This window comes from Rhineura floridana, chromosome 9 (genome assembly GCF_030035675.1).
Source record: "Rhineura floridana isolate rRhiFlo1 chromosome 9, rRhiFlo1.hap2, whole genome shotgun sequence".
Lineage (NCBI taxonomy): Eukaryota > Metazoa > Chordata > Lepidosauria > Squamata > Rhineuridae > Rhineura > Rhineura floridana.
In genome coordinates, this window is record NC_084488.1 from 12,692,568 (window position 1) to 12,705,007 (window position 12,440).

At 45.6% G+C, this 12,440-nt stretch overlaps 1 protein-coding gene across 2 annotated transcripts in view; it reads right to left on the reverse strand.

Annotated features, from left to right (window-relative positions):
* The window catches only part of CCDC149 (coiled-coil domain containing 149), a 79,221-nt gene that overhangs the window by 21,550 nt on the left and 45,231 nt on the right, over positions 1 to 12,440 (reverse strand). The window lies entirely within an intron of this gene.

Genomic DNA, 12,440 nt, shown 5'->3' on the forward strand with positions numbered 1-12,440 from the left:
TGTGGCGGCACCTACCCTGTGGAATTCCCTCCCCTTGAATATTAGGCAGGTGCCATCTCTGCTATCTTTTCGGCGCCTTTTGAAGACTTTCCTCTTTCAACAGCCTTTTGAGTTGTGTTAGAATTGCTTTTAAGTTGTTTTGTTTAATAATATGTTTTTAACCTTTTTTTAAAAAAAATGTTTTTAAAGCTTTTTTAAAAAATGTTTTTAACGTTGTTTTGTTTTAATGTATTTTAAGGTCTTTTTATGATGTTTTAAAGTGTTTTTAGCATTTCTGTTTGCCGCCCTGGGCTCCTTCTTGGAGGAAGGGCGGAATATATATCATATAATAAATAAATAAATGAAATAAATAATTTTTCTCCAATGCCAATCCTAAATCAAACCTTAGGTTGCAATCCTGTACCCACTTACTTGGGAATAAGCCCCATTAAACACATTACTTTTGAAGTACAGTAGGGCCCCGCTTTACGGCGCTTTGCTTTTTAGCGATTCGCTAATGCAGCGGTCTCAATTAGATGCAATTAGACTAAAGCCCCACTCATACGGTGCTTGTTCCACTTTTACGGTGGCATCGCGCACCATTCTATTCAATGGGTTTGCTTTACAGCGGTTTCCACTTTACAGCAGGGGTCTGGAACATAACCCGCCATATGAGTGGGGCCCTACTGTAGACATGTATACCATTGTGAGCTAAAGGGGTGGGGAAAACAGAACTTCTTTGGGACCCCTGGGGTTCCTATTGTCTGGTGTCCAAATAAGTCACTTATCAACCACAGCTGTGACTTCATTGGCTAAAAACACTGATGGGGTGAGTAGTCACACTGGCTCATTTCGCAGAAATTGTGTAGAAGGGTGCCTGCACATTTTGCTTCATTTTTCTAAGAGGGCTAGAGACTTACTTTTTTCAAAACTAAAATTCAGAGTCTAGGGCACCTGCCTCAGGGTGCCAACAAAGGCAGGCATTGGGTTGGCTATCCCTGACTTGTGTATTTTCCACATCAGGTTAGAAATATCTTCAACATTTCAGAAACTAATTGGAAATAATATATATGATATGCCCCTGCAAATCCACCTTCTTTTGAAGTGAGTATGTGAGCTCAGGACTTGTTAATGGTTCCCCACAACATTTACAGACTACATCAGTTGGTCTACTTCTTTATAATTAATCACAACTCCTTCCTCCATATTTGCTTCAAATCCACTGATCCATTGCTATGATGCATCCAGTCTATGCATGCACGAATCCTACGGAATTTACCCTCACACAACCGATAGCAGGAGTATAGCTTTGACAGGGCAGACAGAGCAGAAAAAATGCACCAGCTACTGGAAGACTGACACTCTAGACAAGAGATGCATGGATGAGCAGGATATCTTGTAAAGAACACCAACCATCAAGATGGCGGAGAGGAAGTGGTATCAAAGCTGAGAAAAAAAAGGGGAATTGGCTGTTGGTTAAATAAGGCAAAGTATGAGGAACAGGGCGAGAGAGTGTTTTTAAAAAGATCATGAGGATTGCGACACCTTTTGGACTGTCTCAAAATTTTAGCAGTAGGTTCATAAAAGAAGTGGTATATTATGGAGACACTGAAAAGACTCAACAGCATTCAACACTGGCTTGTAACTGGAAAAGAAGAAATGGGAGGAATCAAATATGAGCCCAAGTCTGCATGATTGGAAATGTAAGAGAACAGCGGAAAAGAAGATTTTAGCATACTTTTTGTCAAGTTCCATTAGAGGTGCTGGTGGGATGCCCAGGAAAAAGTGCTGGGAAGCTAGCAATCTGGAATTGGACAGCAAGTGAGCTCTAGGAGAAGAAATGGATTGTCATCCCCAGCAGAAAGTTACTAGTGCAAACTATGAAAACAAGTAACAGCAAAGAGACAAGAGACACTGTATGTTTTATCAAATAGTATTAGCTTGTCATCTCCACTATGCACGCACACACACACATAAACGCAGAGAGCAGTAACAACACTACAATTACCAACTCCATAGAGATAAAAATATTTACTTATTTATTCATTCAATTTCTATCCCGCCCTTCCTCCCAGCAGGAGCCCAGGGCAGCAAACAAACCACTAAAACACTCTAAAACATCATAAAAACAGGCCTTAAAATATATTAAAACAAAACAGGATTAAAAACATTTTAAAAAAACCAACTTTAAAAAAGGGTTAAAAACATTTTTAAAAAACATATTAAACAATTCTGACACAGACGCAGACTGGGATAGGTCTCAACTTAAAAGGCTTGTTGAAAGAGGAAAGTCTTCAAAAGGCGCCCAAAAGATAGCAGAGATGGCGCCTGCCTAATATTCAAATGGAGGGAGTTCCACAGGGTAGATGCCGCCACACTAAAGGACCGTTCCTATATTGTGCAGAATGAACCTCCTGATAAGATGGCATCTGCAGGAGGCCCTCACCTGCAGAGCGCAGTGATCGACTGGGTATATAAGGGGTAAGACGGTCTTTCAGGTATCCTGGTCCCGAGCAGTATAGGACTTTCTATGCCAAAACTAGAACCTTGAACTTGGCCCGGTAGCAAATGGGCAGCCAGTGCAATTCTTTCAGCAGCAGGGTGACATGTTGGCGATACCCTGCTCCAGTGAGCAGTCTCGCCGCCACATTTTGCACCAGCTGCAGCTTCCGGACCAACCTCAAGGGCAGCCCCACATAGAGCGCATTACAGTAATCCAGCCTAGAGGTTACCAGTGCGTGGACAACCGTGGTCAGGCTATCCCAGTCCAGAAACGGCCACAGCTGTCTCACCAGCCGAAGCTGGTAAAAGGCACTCCTAGCCACTGAGGTCACCTGGGCCTCTAGCAACAAAGATGGATCCAGGAGCACGCCCAGGCTACAGACCTGCTCTTTCAGAGGGAGTATGACCCTATCCAAAGCAGGCAACTGACCAAATATCAGAACTTGGGAACCACCAACCCACAGCGCCTCCGTCTTGCTAGGATTCAGACTCAGTTTATTGGCCCTCATCCAGCCCACCACCAAGTCCAGGCAGTGGTCCAGGGCTTGCACGGCCTCTCCCAATTCAGATGTTACGGAGAAATAGAGCTGGGTATCATCAGCATACTGCTGACACTTTGCCCCAAAGCTCCTGATGACTGCTCCCAAGGGCTTCATATAGATGTTAAACAGCATGGGGGACAAGATGGTACCCTGCGGCACCCCGCAGCACAGCTGCCAGGGGGCTGAAAGACAGTCACCCAATGCTATTATCTGAGAACGACCCTGGAGATAGGATGGGAACCACTGTAAAACAGTTCCTCCAATACCCATCTCACCAAGTCGCCCCAGAAGGATACCATGGTCAATGGTATCAAAAGCTGCTGAGACATCAAGTAAGAACTACAGGGCCGCACTCCCCCTGTCCTTCTCCTGATAAAGGTCATCCATCAGGGCGACCAAGGCCGATTCAGTCCCATAACCAGGCCTGAACACAGACTGGGATGGGTCAACATAATCTGTTTCATCCAAGAGTACTTGCAGTTGCTGCACCACAACCCTCTCAATCAACTTCCCTAAAAAGGGGGTATTTGCAACCGGTTGGTAGTTGTCACAAACCAACGGGTCCAGGGTGGGCTTTTTCAGGAGTGGTCGAATCACCGCCTCTTTCAAGGTGGCTGGAACCACTCCCTCTTACAATGATGCGTTGACCACACCCTGGATCCATTCAGTCAGAACCCCTCAGCAAGCTTTAATAAGCCAAGAAGGGCAAGGGTCGAGAGGACACGTTGCTGGCCACATCATTGCAAGCACCTTGTCCACGTCATCAGGCTGCATCAACTGAAACCATTCCCAAGAAGTTGCAGCAGATGTTGCACTGGACACCTCATTGGGGACTACAGTAGATGTGGATGGGGCATCAAGACTGCTACGGAGGTGAGCAACTTTACCCTCAAAGTGCCTTGCAAACAATTCACAGTGGGCCTCCAAAGGGTCTAAGACTCCATTTCCTGGAGTTGATGTCAACAGACTCCTGACAATATGGAAAAGCTCCACCGGACGGCTACTTGAGGATGCAATAGAGGCAGAGAAGTTGGCCTTCTTCGCCGCTCTCACCGCCACACAGTAGGCACAGTTATGATGTTTTACTCGTGCCCGATCAGCCTCACAGCATGTCTTTCGCCACTTGCGCTCTAGCCGTCGTCTAGCCTGTTTCATTGCCCTTAGCTCAGTGGTGTACCAAGGTGCAAGCTGGGCTCCACAGTGCCGGAGAGGGCACTCGAGGGCAACCGTGTCGAGAGTCCGACGCACCTCGCTGTTCCACAGTGTGACAAGGGCTTCAACAGGGTCACCTGCTCTATCTACTGGGAACTCCCCCAAGGCATTCAGGAATCCAGTGGATTCCATTAGGCTCCGGGGGTGGACCATCTTAATCTGTCCACCACCCCTGCAGGGAAGGATCGGAGCCATAAGCAGGGCTGTGGAATTGGAGTCGTGGAGTCGGAAGCAATTTTGGGTGGAGTCGGAGTCGGACAGTAGAAAAATAGAGGAGTCGGAGTCAGAGTCGAAGGTTTGGCGTACCGACTCCACAGCCCTGGACATAAGTCTAAACTTCACCAGGAAGTGGTCTGATCATGACAATGGGGTGACATCCACCCCCACTATCTCCAGACCACCCCTTCCTCCATCTGGAGCAAAAACCAAGTCAAGGGTGTGCCCTGCCCTATGTGTTGGGGCCAGTAACAAGTTGAGACAGCCCTATGGCTGTCATGGAGGCCATGAAGTCCCGAGCCGGAACACTAGAGGCAGCCTCAGCATGGACATTGAAATCACCCAGCACTATCGTTCTGGGCTCCTCCAACACCAAAGTCGAGATGACCTCCACCAGCTCTGTCAGAGAAGCTGCTGGGCAGCAGGGTGGATGGTACACCAGCAGCAACCCTAGTTTACTGTCTCCTTGGCCCAACACCAGGTGAAGGCCCTCACAGCCAGCTCCAAGACAGAGTGGTTTCCTGGTGACAGAGATGGAAGTTCTGTAGATCACAGCAACTCCCCCCTGTCCCTGCAGCCTGTGCTGGTGCTGTAGTGAGTGTCCAGGTGGGCAAAGCTGGGTCAGATCAACCCCTCCAAGCTCACCCACCCAGGTGTCGGTAATACACACCAAATTGGCACCTTCCTCCACAATCAAGTCATGGATGAGAGTGGGCTTATTATGTACCGATCTGGCATTAAACAACAACACACACAGGCCAGTGGGCACAGGAGATGAGCAATGAGGAACCAATCCATGAGAGAAGTGGCAGCAAGGAACAAGGCGCAGATAGCCTTGCCTTCGCCTTCTCGGGTAATTCACCACCTCCCCATGGCTATATTTCCCTCTGCCCGTAATCACTGAAATTGGGGTGGCATCACCCATGTTCCAGCATACTAAGACTCCTCCTAAACACCTAATATGGGCCCAACACGAGCCCACCAACAAACCCTGCCGGAGCGAATTATCCCAGTAGGCCTCTGCGAGGATTGGGAACAGTCACACCCATTCAAACTTTTCACACAAGGCCCATTTACTCCCCCTCCTGTCTCACACCCAGGGAGGGCCAGCCTTCTGCCAGTTACAGACTCTCACTCTGAAGGCATCTGGCGACTCATTCAGTTCACTGCACAGGCTTCCACCCTGTGCAGGAACTACACATGCACCACACGCCCTCCCCACCACCAATCTCCTCTAGACTGGTTTAACAGAAAACAAAATTTAAAAAAAGTAATAGAAAGGGGGTAGCACCCTCGCCCTCGGGACTCCCTAAGGGGCAACCCCCTTTGGTGTCGCCCCTTTGGTGGTGACCCCGCCGGCAGCAGACGTGCCACCCAAGGGCAGCTGGGCTTTTATGCCTCCTGGCCCAGCCAGCAGCTGTTGCAAGGGGCTGTGAGATTAACTGCAGTCTCTCTCTGGAGCAAGGGCCAGGCAGGGGGTCCCAGTCCTTGCAGCACTTACCATGGACTTCAGCTGTCTGGACAGACAGCAGCCCAAAGGAGCTAATAGCAAGCACCCAGATGCCAGATACTCACTCCCAGGGCAGGTCTTCCTCAGTCCCTTGTGCTGCAGCTGTGTTCTTACTTTCTTCATATATAAATTTGTAAGTGTCACGCTTACAAAAGGGGGAGCTCTGATGACCCAAGAAGGGCCAGTGGGAGCTTTGGCAACCAGTGGGGGGGGGGAGCAGGGGAGCTTTGGTGACCACTGATGGGGTTGGCAAGGATGTGACCAGGGGCGCCAGCCTCGAGTGTGCCAAAAGCTTGTAAAAGTTGCGGGTTCTTTTGACCAATCTTCCGGTTTGTGAGTTTTTGGAGTGCAATGAAAAATTCCTTTATTGAAGCCAAATTTAGATGATATCCTCTTTTAATAATTTGAGAAACTAAAAATATTAGAATGTGAATGTTTGCCTTTGCAACGGAAGCATGGTATAAGTGCAAAAGGAACAATATTTACTTAATGGTGGAGCAAACACTTTGCATGTAGGAGGTTCCAGATGCAACCAGGGCTACTTTAACGCTGCACTTTATTCTGTTATTCTGACAATTTTTTACCTGGTAATTTGCCCATTTTATTTGATCTTTTACATGATATAAAAGCTAGTTCTGGAAATCTAGTGGAATATAGCAGAAATTTAGCACTCATTTCCATGATAAATGATTCCAGATATAATTCATTTGCAAGCTTCGGAACCCAGAAAATCATGGGAGTTTTGCTCTAGCTACAGCTGCTCACGTGAAAGGCATGCCAGCAAGCAGTACATTCCCACCCTTTAGGCATGCTTCAATTTTTTTCTAATGAAAATTGTACCGGTATTCCAGTGAATGAGTGGGTAGCAGGTTCCCCTTCCTCCTTATCCCACACACACCCCTGTGTCCAGACACCTCACAAAAATAACATCAGATGCTAAAGGGAGAAGGGTCTTTTCACAGAGCCAAGTTCTAGATCTTTGAGGGCAACAAGATTACTCACTGACTGTAATCCTGGACCGCCTTTGCATCTCCCTAATGAGGGCACATCTCCTCAAAAAATGTTTCCTCACAGAGAGGAGGATCAAATTTCTCCGTTTCTGCCTCTGCCTCATCAAGTGGATTAATCTGTTTTGGACTGTTGTTTTTAAAACAACATCAAAGCCTGAAGACAGAGCTGAATGACATTTAATAAAAGTATAAACTCCTTTTTTTAAGAAGCTCAACCACACTCTGTAGCTGAGGAACTACCAGTATATCTGCACACACCAGCAAAGATGGGAGGGGGAGAAGGCCATGCTAACTCGCACAGTGGATTATGGAACTACAGTGCGCATGTGTATAACAGGTGAGGGACAAAAACAAGATATTGTTCATTGCAGCAGCGCAAAACATATTTGCACAAAATGCTGGGATATCAAAGGAAAAAGCCATGGTGTGTTTAGAAATTGGGACAGAAGTGCTACCATTTTAATCCACAAAACTGATGCAGTAACTCCCACATGTGAAAGCAGCCCAGGTGGTATTTCAAGTTAAAAAAGGATCTCAGGTGTGGAAGAGCAGGGACAGAACCCTGCCCGAGACCCAGGCAGAGTAGATGGCACGGAGCATAGTGGACCAATGAATAAGGCAACTTCATTTGTTCACACTACAAAATCCAAGCTATCAGAATAATAGAATTTGAATCCTTTTTAAAAAAAATTCTCTTCGGTGTTACTTTTATTTAAATATTTTCTTTACTTGACAAAACCTTTTTTTGTCAAAATATTTTAACATCCTGCAATCATCATCTCCCCAGAAATGCAATTTGCTTGACCTAATATTATAACAATGACTATTCAGCATTAATTAGTTCACTACAATTTACTAGTAATTGTACTTAGGGATGTTCGAGGAATTCAGTTTTTGTGAATTCCAGTGTGACCTGACCTAATCCACACTTCTCACGCTAATGTGTTGACTGAAACTACCTGAATGTTCCAGTGTAGCTCTTGGGGTAAAAAATAACAAAACCCTACCATTTAAAAATGCATATTTGAGAGAAAAATGAAAAAAATATGTACTTTGAGAGAAAATATTGTTAAAATACATATTTAAATGGGGATTTTTATGCAGGTTTTTTTAAAAAAAGCAGATTGATGTAGAAAGTCAGATCTTAAAAATCAGATCTTAAAATGTTCAAGCTGTTTAAAATGTCAAATTGAATAAAAAAAATTTTGCTCTGCACCTAAAGGATAACAGAGTTGATGCCAGGCAAAGCTCCCTCAGGAGTTTTTCCACACTTGGGGTACCACTGCCAAGTTGTGCATTGTTAACAAAGACATTTTGCCTTCATTTGAATTCTTCTGTCATGCTAATAGAACTGTACATATCCATATGGAAAAGCTGAGAGAGGCAGAGAGGTGTGTGGAGGAGGCCTTCAGGGACGTTATAGCTGTGTCCCACTCCAACGATGATAGCTCTCCTGCTATCATGGACAACGATGGTCTCGGGGAAGGAGAGCATCCAGCTGAGGAGGAGGGAAACGATCCCTTAGAAGGGACCCATTCCTTGGGGGATGAGCAGCTATCCTCTCGTGCCGAGGATATATCTCCAGGGGGTGGAGGGATCCTTGTAGTGGGTGATTCGATAATTAGGAACATAGACAGTGGGGTGTGTGATGGGGGTGTAGACCGCAAGGTGTTTTGCCTGCCTGGTGCGAAGGTTGCGGATATCACCCGTCGTTTAGATAGTTTGGTAGACAGTGCTGGGAAGGAGTCAGTGGTCGTGGTGCACGTTGGCACCAACGACATGGGGAAATGCAGCCGTGAGGTCCTGGAAGCAAAATTTAGGTTGCTAGGTAGGATGCTGAAAGCCAGGACCTCCAAGGTGGCTTTCTCTGAAATGCTACCGGTTCCACGCGCAGGACCAGCCAGACAGGCCCAGCTTCGCAGTCTCAATGCGTGGATGAGACGATGGTGTCGGGTGGAAGGGTTTGGATTTGTTAGGCACTGGGGAACATTTTGGGACAAGCCGGGCCTGTACAAAAGGGACGGGCTCCACTTGAACCAGAATGGAACCAGACTGCTGGCACTTAAAATTAAAAAGGTAGAAGAGCAGCTTTTAAACTGACTGAGGGGGGAAACCCGACAGGAGCTGAGAAAGGTCTGGTTCAGAATAAACTTCCCCCCTGGGATAAAAACCAAAGAAATGATGAAATTTTAAAAGGGGTAGGCCTAGAAGTAGACATTGTGACAGCAGGGGCACAGGATATAAATTCAGAAGAGCAAAATTACCACAGGCCTAACCACAAGTGCCAAAGACACTTGAAGAGAGACACTGCTTACAAGTGCCTGTACGCTAATGCTAGGAGCCTGCGAACCAAGATGGGAGAACTGGAGTGCTTGGTCTTAGAGGAGAGCATTGATATAGTGAGCATAACGGAGACCTGGTGGAATGGAGAAAACCAGTGGGATACGGTTATCCCTGGATATAAACTATATCGGAAGGACAGGGAAGGACGTATTGGTGGCGGAGTCGCTCTATACGTGAAAGAAGGCATTGAATCCAGCAAGCTCGAAACCCCAAAAGAGGCAGACTCCTCCACAGAATCGTTGTGGGTGGTGATACCGTGCCCCAGGAGGGACTTAATACTGGGAACGATCTATCATCCCCCTGATCAAAATGCTCAGGGAGACCTTGAGATGAGATATGAAATTGAGGAAGCATCCAAACTAGGAAATGTGGTAGTAATGGGTGACTTCAACTACCCGGACATAGACTGGCTGCATATGTGTTCCAGTCATGACAAAGAAGCAAAGTTTCTAGATATTCTAAATGACTATTCCCTAGACCAGTTGGTCATGGAACCGACCAGAGGGACGGCAACCCTGGACTTAATCCTCAGTGGGGACCGGGACCTGGTGCAAGATGTAAGTGTTGTTGAACCGAATGGGAGCAGTGACCACAGTGCTATTAAATTAAACATACATGTAACTGGCCAATTGCCAAGAAAATCCAACACGGTCACATTTGACTTCAAAAGAGGAAACTTCACAAAAATGAGGGGATTGGTAAAAAGAAAGCTGAAAAACAAAGTCCAGAGTGTCACATCACTCGAAAATGCTTGGAAGTTGTTTAAAAACACTATATTAGAAGCTCAACTGGAGTGCATACCGCAGATCAGAAAAGGTACCGCCAGGGCCAAGAAGATGCCAGCATGGTTAACGAGCAAAGTCAAGGAAGCTCTTAGAGGCAAAAAGTCTTCCTTCAGAAAATGGAAGTCTTGTCCGAATGAAGAAAATAAAAAAGAACACAAACTCTGGCAAAAGGAATGCAAGAAGACAATAAGGGATGCTAAAAAAGAATTTGAGGAGCACATTGCTAAGAACATAAAAACCAACAACAAAAAATTCGATAAATACATTCAAAGCAGGAGACCATCTAGGGAGACAATTGGACCCTTGGATGATAAGGGAGTCAAAGGTGTACTAAAGAACGATAAGGAGATTGCAGAGAAGCTAAATGAATTCTTTGCATCTGTCTTCACAGTGGAAGATATAGGGCAGATCCCTGAACCTGAACTAACATTTGCAGGAAGGGATTCTGAGGAACTGAGACAAATAGTGGTAACGAGAGAGGAAGTTCTAAGCTTAATGGACAATATAAAAACTGACAAATCACCAGGCCCGGATGGCATCCACCCGAGAGTTCTCAAAGAACTCAAATGTGAAATTGCTGATCTGCTAACTAATATATGTAACTTGTCCCTTGGGTCCTCCTCCGTGCCTGAGGACTGGAAAGTGGCAAATGTAACGCCAATCTTCAAACAGGGATCCAGAGGGGATCCCGGAAATTACAGGCCAGTTAGCTTAACTTCTGTCCCTGGAAAACTCGTAGAAAGTATTATTAAAGCTAGATTAACTAAGCACACAGAAGAACAAGCCTTGCTGAAGCAGAGCCAGCATGGCTTCTGCAAGGGAAAGACCTGTCTCAGTAACCTATTAGAATTCTTTGAGAGTGTCAACAAGCATATAGATAGAGGTGATCCAGTGGACATAGTGTACTTAGACTTTCAAAAAGCGTTTGACAAGGTACCTCACCAAAGGCTTCTGAGGAAGCTTAGCAGTCATGGAATAAGAGGAGAGGTCCTCTTGTGGATAAGAAATTGGTTAAGAAGCAGAAAGCAGAGAGTAGGAATAAACGGACAGTTCTCCCAATGGAGGGCTGTAGAAAGTGGAGTCCCTCAAGGATCGGTATTGGGACCTGTACTTTTCAACTTGTTCATTAATGACCAAGAATTAGGAGTGAGCAGTGAAGTGGCCAAGTTTGCTGATGACACTAAATTGTTCAGGGTTGTTAAAACAAAAAGGGATTGCCAAGAGCTCCAAAAAGACCTCTCCAAACTGAGTGAATGGGCAGAAATATGGCAAATGCAATTCAATATAAACAAGTGTAAAATTATGCATATTGGAGCAAAAAATCTTAATTTCACATATACGCTCATGGGGTCTGAACTGGCGGTGACCGACCAGGAGAGAGACCTCGGGGTTGTAGTGGACAGCACGATGAAAATGTCAACCCAGTGTGCAGCAGCTGTGAAAAAGGCAAATTCCATGCTAGCGATAATTAGGAAAGGTATTGAAAATAAAACAGCCGATATCATAATGCCATTGTATAAATCTATGGTGCGGCCGCATTTGGAATACTGTGTACAGTTCTGGTCGCCTCATCTCAAAAAGGATATTATAGAGTTGGAAAAGGTTCAGAAGAGGGCAACCAGAATGATCAAGGGGATGGAGCGACTCCCTTACGAGGAAAGGTTGCAGCATTTGGGGCTTTTTAGTTTAGAGAAAAGGCAGGTCAGAGGAGACATGATAGAAGTGTATAAAATTATGCATGGCATTGAGAAAGTGGATAGAGAAAAGTTCTTCTCCCTCTCTCATAATACTAGAACTCGTGGACATTCAAAGAAGCTGAATGTTGGAAGATTCAGGACAGACAAAAGGAAGTACTTCTTTACTCAGCGCATAGTTAAACTATGGAATTTGCTCCCACAAGATGCAGTAATGTCCACCAGCTTGGACGGCTTTAAAAGAAGATTAGACAAATTCATGGAGGACAGGGCTATCAATGGCTACTAGCCATGATGGCTGTGCTCTGCCACCCTAGTCAGAGGCAGCATGCTTCTGAAAACCAGTTGCCGGAAGCCTCAGGAGGGGAGAGTGTTCTTGCATTCAGGTCCTGCTTGCGGGCTTCCCCCAGGCACCTGGTTGGCCACTGTGAGAACAGGATGCTGGACTAGATGGGCCACTGGCCTGATCCAGCAGGCTCTTCTTATGTTCTTATGTTCATAATTATCAAGCCAAAGTACTGAGTGATGTTCAGAATCTAAAGTTAATATGTTTCAGTAACATATTATGAAACGATGACGTATCACAGCTCCTTAGCTTCAACACCCTTCCTGACTATATTATTATTATTATTATTATTATTATTATT